The sequence below is a fragment of the Cottoperca gobio genome, chromosome 15 (genome assembly GCF_900634415.1).
Source record: "Cottoperca gobio chromosome 15, fCotGob3.1, whole genome shotgun sequence".
Lineage (NCBI taxonomy): Eukaryota > Metazoa > Chordata > Actinopteri > Perciformes > Bovichtidae > Cottoperca > Cottoperca gobio.
Window position 1 is genome coordinate 7,376,479 of NC_041369.1, and position 8,777 is coordinate 7,385,255.

Below are 8,777 nucleotides of genomic sequence, written 5' to 3' on the forward strand. Positions count from 1 at the left end.
GCAAAGTTTTAGAAATATAAAACCTCCATAGATCAAAAATCCATCATATATAGAGTCATAATTGACCTTTTTTGCAGTTTCAGGTATCCTGTCAACAGTTTTAGGTGGTCTATGGGGAAAAAGCTTTTTTGGCTGCAGGGGAATTCTTTACTGCAAAAGTGCGAGTGGCCACTGGGCAAAATTGGAAGTAAGCCTGAGCGGCGTCCTCTGTATCTATGTCCATCCATTTTCACTGCGCACCTAACCAATTTTTGTACGATTAAACAAACAACGTCAAATGTGTTAATTGGTGACCTAATGAGAGATGCTGGTAAGCAGATTTTGTTTGGACGAAGATAGGCTTGCGTTTCCTCCTTTGTTCAGTCTTTATGCTAAGCTATGCTAACTGGAGGCTGGCTGTAGATTCATATTTATTGTACAGTCATGACAGTGGTATAGATCTTCGTGATTAACACTTAGCAAGAAGCATATGTTCCTAAATGTTGAACCATTCTTTTAATGTCAATCAATTGCTGAACAATTCAGAAACAAATCACATTATCAACAAAAGTTGTGAAGTTCTAGACATGAGTTCCCAGAAGCTTCTTGCACCATAAAGTGAAAATGTCTCAGAGGAATTGTTTGGAAAACTTTTCAAATACTCAACAGTTCAAATACTGTACAAGGCCTGGTAACCAGCTGTTTGAGCAACACACGTTTTGTATTAGAATTTAATATTTGTTATGTGGCTGTCCTCAACTACTAACGCTCGGTAAAGTTGACATCTATCTTAAGCTATCAAAATCCATGTGTCAAGATCTGTGATGGAATTTGTGCATTTCTGCTTATTTGTCACTTTCATGTCCTGATCATCTAACACTGCTGCTGTTTGTGTTTAGTTCTAATTAGTTCATGTTAGCATGCTAAAAATTAAAGCCTGCTAACATTGCTAACACGCTGATGCTTAAGGTTTGAACATCAGCCTGTTAGCTCTGTCATCGCCAGCATACAGACATTTTGCTCAAAGCAACACTGTGCATAAGTTAATCCTCTGAGAGGTGCTAATGTTGCTGTATTTGTGCTCAAGAGTGGACAAAACATAAAAGCAATGAAGCAATATGTAACAAGAGCAACATTTTAACTTACATAAATGTTAAGTGATGTAAAACTGCACCATAAAAGGTTATTGTTAAACACAGCCTACACAGTGGAAGAAAGCAGGCTTTGCTGTGATATAATCTGTCCCATGTTCAGACAACATGGTGGAGTTCCTGTGAGGTCCAGCTCACGTCAGATCCCCCTGCCAGTTAAAACCGCCATTTACTGATTACTTCCTATCAGTTCTCTGTGTGACGGGGATGTGCACAGAGAGAGGTCTGGGTATCTCTTTGGGTATCTGAGCTATGTAAACTCACCGCTGTGGGTCATGGCACAATAACGTCTTCCCCCTGCTCTGCACGAGGAGACGATGGCAAAGGTAAAGAATAACAGATTCCTCTCACGGCTATGGTCTGCAGGATGAGTCACAGAGAGTGTGATCACTGAGAAGGGAAAAAGTGGAAAATGCCCGGGCGCCATGTCTTTATCATGACCGTTCATCTCTCACTAAACTTCAAGACGATGCAAGAAAGGTTGTCTAACATTCAGTGTGATCAAAAATATAGATTATTGATTACATTTCAGAAACCTGCCATTAAAAGCAACATTGGTGATTGCCAGTGCCAGAAACGTCACGATCTTGTTACAACTCGTCAAAAATGATTTCCTCCTCCTTTTGTGTTAAAGTGAACACAAACTACAGCTAGGGGAGAGATTTCGTACTTTTCATTTCAGGTTGTATTGTTTAAGCCCGAAATAACTACCACATGTCCAGCCCAGAGAGATTTCACAAAACTCAAACGGTTTGCACCACAGTTTAAACTCTAGCTAAGTGTTTGTCTGTAAGGTTTGCTAAGAGAGGGCTTGTTGATTGTGTATCATTGGTCCTGCTCCAAATCAGACCCTGTGGTACTGAATGGTTACACCACTCACTGACTTGGCTCTATAACAGACAGACGTTAGAGCATTTTTCTTTTTAAGTGAGTTTATGTGCATGGAAGAGATATCCACATCAACAATCGAGAGGCTGGAATTGGGGTTTGGCATGGAGGAATAGGGGCTTGTGTTGCCTGGAGAATGAATAGAATATTTTAAGGAAGGTCTCAGTTGGTTAAATTTGGATGCTTTCGACAAATTTAAAAGTATTAATGATATGCAAAGACAAATATCAGGATTGGAAGCGGGGTGGGGAGACACACATAACTAAATCACATATAAAAAGCCAATACAAACTTAGCAAAAGGAGGCATGAATGCTTTCTTGTGCCACCAAATATTAGATTATGCAAGTAATCCTTTCAGTCAGCGATGGTTTGGAATTCGAGGAGGCACCGAAGGCCAAGTCGTGTCAAGCCGTCAACTCCTTTCGCCAGCTCGTCGCTGCACAGTCCCCGCTGTTTGTGATTGATGACCATGGCTTGTACATGACCTAGCCCAGTGAGGAGCCTTCCCAGCACTGACCAACACTGAACACTACAGGGTTTTACTCAGCTTACATCATTGGTAAACAGAGCCATAATATAGCCCCATAATTCTTGATCGTTGATATTTTCTTGAAAGCAAAACAAGTACGCACCTTGAGATGGTGGGCCTCGACCCAGCATACTGTCTGTAAGGACTCGTAAAACTTACATCTTGAACCGGATGGATTAAGTGGGGAGTTTGAACTTGAGCATGGAAAAACATACCTTGGTCGATGCTTCTTTCATGGTTTTGATTTCAGCTGGTGTTTGCCAGACATTCATCAGAGTTGAAACATAAATTATGATGTTTTCATAAAGATAAGCGTTGATTCTGCTGGGTTCAATCCCAGCGTGGCAACACTGCAACTCCATCTTCAGGCGCCAACTGTGAGGGTCACACCTGATTTCATTGACAACTGTAATGATTACATTTCATATACTGCAATTACTACAGTCAAAATATTGTCTCAAAGCCTGAGAAAGTGTAAGGTGCAGGGTCTAAACAAAATACACACACAAGGAAGGGTTTGTGGGTGAAAATTCTGTTTGCTTACACTGCAAATGTTGGCTTTAATAATTTTGATGGTTTGTCATATAGTGTTTTTTCTGCCTGGAGTTCTTTAGGTGGAATCATTTAAAGATGACAAACCATTGGTGGACAGTGAGATTACAGAGAGGTACTGGGAGTGTTGGAAGGGAAGGCAAAGTTAGAGAGAGTCGATTGTGCTTTTCTGTCTATCTGAGTGCATGTGGACCTTTTGTGCAGTGGGGTGGGGGGGAGGGAAGTTTGAGCTCTGAATATTCTACATTGTTTGAAATCCCCATCCCTCTTGTATTTTGGCAGATGAGGCACAGGCCGGGGTGTCCATGTGGGTGACTGTAAATGAAACATTCCACCATGAGTTCAGGACGGGGTTCTTCTTGACTCATCGTCCGTCACTGCCTAAAGCTCGCTCTCGGAAAGATGAAGCAGCCCATTCTTCTGTCCATGGTGAGCCGGGCAGTAAATTCTCAGGGCCCTCATCGTTGAAAGCTCCATCACCTCCCGAGATGCCTCTATCTCCCTAATCCACCTCGTGTGAACATCTGCTGCAGTGATGGCCCACGGTGCGCACAACTTCGGCCGGAGCGTCTGCGTTCACCTCAGTGGCTCTGTGGACAAACTTGTGGATTATTATAAAAAGATTAATAAAATAACAAGAACAAGTCTCTTTGTGCTCCACTGAAACTGAAGACAAACTGGGACAAAATCAACCCAAAGCCATTCAGTACTCAGACAAGCTCCTTTATTAAAAACATTTATTTATCCAAGGAGATGTACTGATGAGCATGCACGCTGTTTTTCACCAACATTTGGTGTAATTTACATACAAACATTCACACCTGGGAGCTTCCCAGTAAAACATGGTTGTTGAGCACCTGCACGGGAGCAATTTTGTTTTCATGTGACTTGCTCAAGGGCACCTGGAAGTGGAAAGAGTGAAAATCACGAAGAGATATTCAGCTCTACGGTGAATCCAGATGTGCCCTGGGCGTTTGGGTGAAAGATAAACTTCTTCTGAAGGTAACTTGCTTCTGGTGAGTGTCTGAGTCTGGCTCTTAATGTGCAGGTGTTTATGTGGCTAATTCTTCATAATGCATTTTGGAGAGGAGTGAAAAGCTCTCCTCTGGGAGTGAACGGGCCCTGGTAGCCCTCACTTCTGAAGAGCGGACTAATGGGAAAGCAAACACAGTGATTACCAAGGCCCCTTTACAAGGAGCAGCCTGCAGTGAGAGTGGACTGCTGCACTTGAACAAGCATGTGTGTGTGTGTGTGTGTGTGTGTGTGTGTGTGTGTGTGTGTGTGTGTGTGTGTGTGTGTGTGTGTGTGTGTGTGTGTGAGTGTGAGTGTGAATGGTTGCACCTCTGACTCTGTATGAATGTGAGTGAATGGGTGAATGACATGTGTTGTAAAGCGCTTTGAGTGATTGTAAAAGATTGGGGAAAGTGGTATATAAAAGCAATCCATTTAAAGTAGTCCATTCTTCTCTCAAATTAAAAAATGTAATATTGGAAAAAAATATTAGATTATTTATAAACTTCTAATTTACTCAAAGGTTTAGCGAAGGCTTTTGACAGGAGAAGGGATTACTCTTCAGTACATGGACACTTTCCGTACATTTTTTATTTGTTGTAGAATTTATTTTTATCATTTTCATACTATGAATTATATCTACTACAACTTTTATAATAAACAATTGGAAGATGTAACGTTATACAGTTTCTGGTAGCTGAAATCATTAACCGGCCAGACAGGTTTCTTACCAGCCAAGAATAATACATTTTCTATTATTACTATTTAGCATGTCATCTTGGTCTCAATCAACATTATAGTGAGTGCAGTAATAACAGTAACCAACTATGTAAAGATATTATTTATCCGTTTCAACACTAAAGTGTAACACATTTGAATTGATGCCTTAAATGCAAGTTTTTTTATTTTTATTAAGATGTACAAGAAGACAAGTAACTTGTACAATACAATTCAAAAAACATGGTATCAGGAGTCAATAGAGGGTAGAGCGCCTCTCCTCCGCTGTGACATGGTGATGTTGTGGTGATGTTGTGGCAGTTGGGTGTAGTAACGGAGCAGTCTGTTTGGGAGTCGGGATTAGCTCAGCTGGATATCAGCGACAGAACATTAGTATGCTGGTCTCCTGGTATGGGACCGTTTGTAGTAGGTTGGTCCGGGTGACACAGAACAACATTGTGCTAATCCAATGCGAGTTGAGTGAAGAGTGAAAAGGCGTTAAACTGTTTGTGGCACGAGAACTCTCCCGTCTGTCGGTCCTTGTTCAGTTGCCGATTATGGAAGTCCCCTGTCCATAGTCCGGCTGCGGACAGGAGAGTGGCTCCTGAACATGGACTGACGGAAGAGAGAATCACTCGGTCTCTTCAGGCGAACTGAACCAGTTAACTTGCTTCACCTGTCGCTCTGTGACTCGACTGCTCTGAATCATCCCAACGTCTTATCCACAGCTAAGCCGCTCCAACACTCTCCAGCAGACGGCTACTACCACAGACATCATATTTGTTTGTCAAGCGGGGTGAGGGTCTACACACACTACACTCTAGTCGACACAGCTGCAGCTGCAGCAGCAGAGTGTCCTTTTGGTCCATGAGAGGAAGCGCTTGAAGACGTTTTTCTTTTTGTTGCTCTTCTCCCTCTCTGGCACACCTTCTACCTCACTGGCGGTATCCTCTGACCTGAAAACACACAAACAGTTATTATACGATTCCCTTATCTGCTCTAATGATGGACTCACTTCTCCATTCTCTCCTCAATCTGACATTATTAAAGGAAATCATCTCACCAAGCTTCACGTGGCTGCTCCTTCTCCTCAGTGTACGGCGTACAGCACTCAGGCTGTGCTGGCTGCACCATGATTTCACCGGGAGGTAAGGTTGGTTAGGTGGTTTCACAAGTTATACTTGTGTCATCCATGCTGTGGAATTAAGATGCATGCAGTTAATCAAAGGTTGTTTCATCCCAGCTGAGTAGGAACTCATCCGTCTCTTACTTTTCTTTGAAAAGAGATAAATGTAGCCAACTAAATGAAATAACATGCTGATGATCATTAGGGTTAGGGTCGAAACTCGGCTCCAAGTAAGAACCAAATCTAAAATTTGAGGTGGAGGGGGCTCACTTTAACCTCAATGGGCTGAAAACATACAATTTTTAAATGATTCCCTTATCTGCTCTAATCATGGACTCACTTCTCCATTATCTCCTCTATCTGACATTGTTAAAAGAAATCATCTCACCAAGCTTCACGTGGCTGCTCCTTCTCCTCAGTGTACGGCGTACAGCACTCAGGCGGTGCTGGCTGCTCCATGATTACACCGGGAGGTAAGGTTGGTGAGGTTGTTTCACCAATTCCACTGGTGTCACTCATGCTGTGGAATTAAGATACATGCAGTTAATCAAAGGTTGTTTCATCCCAGCTGAAGAGGAACTCATCCGTCTCTTACTCTTCTTTGAAAAGAGATAAATGTAGCCAAGTAAACTAATGTATTTCGATTTAATTATGCTAACATTAGATACTTACAAAGCCAACAGACATATTTAGCATTACGAAAACAAGTTAGCTAGGGCGTTCGCAAACATTAGTAGATGTTAGCTGTTCATGTAAACACATCTCCATATTGTACATTGTAAATCTGACTCATCAAGTTCTCACACACTTTCTACATGAAGGAGAAATAAACAGGGACTTACCTGAATCACAGATTTGTTGAATCAGTTGATGTGATTTCTTTTTTGACAAGAGTTTCTTTGAGTTGAGAAATAAAGTTGTTGTCTGTCCACTTGTCCAAGGTAAAGTGACTAACTGGCACACGCAGCCTGTACTTGGGATATGAGTTCTAGAATTGAGTTTACACGTAGTTTCTTAATTTTGAAAGTGCAACTGCATGACTGAAGTTGTTAAATTATTTCAAATTGTTTTACTATCTTTTATATAGGAGAAAAAAAAAGACATTTAGAGCAGTACTTTCCACATGTCAAGTGTTCAACATAAAAAAAACTTACATATGAGAATTTAATTGTGATATAGTTTCCTTTTTCTTGGTGAAAATGATTAAAACATTATTGAGACAAGGGTCCCTCTGTTTTGTATTTGTATTTCAAGGAGTCCAATCCACAATCTTGTTGTATTGGATCCCAAAGCTAAACCTGGCTTACTTGCAATATTTTACCATCTTCGTACGATGTACAGGACTGTCTCAGAAAATTAGAATATTGTGATAAAGTTCTTTATTTTCTGTAATGCAATTAAAAAAACAAAAATGTCATGCATTCTGGATTCATTACAAATCAACTGAAATATTGCAAGCCTTTTATTATTTTAATATTGCTGATTATGGCTTACAGCTTAAGAAAACTCAAATATCCTATCTCTAAATATTAGAATATCATGAAAAAGTATGGGGAAGACTGCTGATCTGACTGCTGTCCAGAGGACCATCATTGACACCCTCCATCAGGAGGGTAAGACACAAAAAGACATTTCTCAAAGAGGGTTAGGGTTATGCACAGAGTGCAGTTTCAAAGCACATCCACAAAAAGTCTGTTGGAAGGGGGAAATGTGGCAGGAAACGCTGCACAACCAAGAGAGATGACCGCAGCCTTAACAGCATTGTGAAGAAGAGTCGCTTCCAGAATTTGGGGGAGCTTCAAAGACAGTGGACTGAAGCTGGAGTCCAGGTATCAAAAGCCACTGTTCACAGACGTGTCCGGGAAATGGGCTACAATAGCCGTATTCCCATGGTCAAGCCACTTCTGAACTCAAGACAACGGAAGAAGCGTCTGACTTGGGCTATGGAAAAGAAGCACTGGACAGTTGCAGAGTGGTCCAAAGTCCTCTTTTCAGACGAAAGCAAGTTTTGTATTTCATTTGGAAGTCAAGGCGCCAGAGTCTGGAGAAAGGCTGGAGAGGAGCAAAATCCAAGTTGCTTGAAATCCAGTGTGAAGTTCCCACAGTCAGCGATGGTTTGGGGAGCCATATCAGCTGCTGGTGTTGGTCCACTGTGTTTCATCAAGCCCAGAGTAAATGCAGCTGTGTACCAAGAGATTTTAGAGCACTACATGCTTCCGTCTGCTGAAAAGCTCTATGGAGATGAGGAATTCATTTTCCAGCATGATCTGGCACCTGCCCACAGTGCCAAAACCACCAGTAACTGGTGTACTGACCATGGCATTACTGTCCTCGATTGGCCTGCCAATTCCCCTGACCTGAACCCCATAGAGAATATGTGGGGTATTGTGAAGAAGAAGCTGAAAGACACCAGACCCAACAATGCTAATGAGCTAAAGGCCGCTATTGAAGCATCCTGGGCATCCATAACACCTCAGCAATGCCACAGGCTGATTGCCTCCATGCCACGCCGCATTGATGCAGTAATCCGTGCAAAAGGATTCCCAACCAAGTACTGAGTGCATTAATGGACATTTTCAAATGTTTGATTTTGTTTTGCTGTTATAAATCTTTTTTTTTACTTGGTCTGAGGAACTATTCTAATTTTTTGAGATAGGATTTTTGAGTTTTCTTAAGCTGTAAGCCATAATCAGCAATATTAAAATAATAAAAGGCTTGCAATATTTCAGTTGATTTGTAATGAATCCAGAATGCATGACATTTTTGTTTTTTTAATTGCATTACAGAAAATAAAGAACTTTATCACAATATTCTAATTTTCT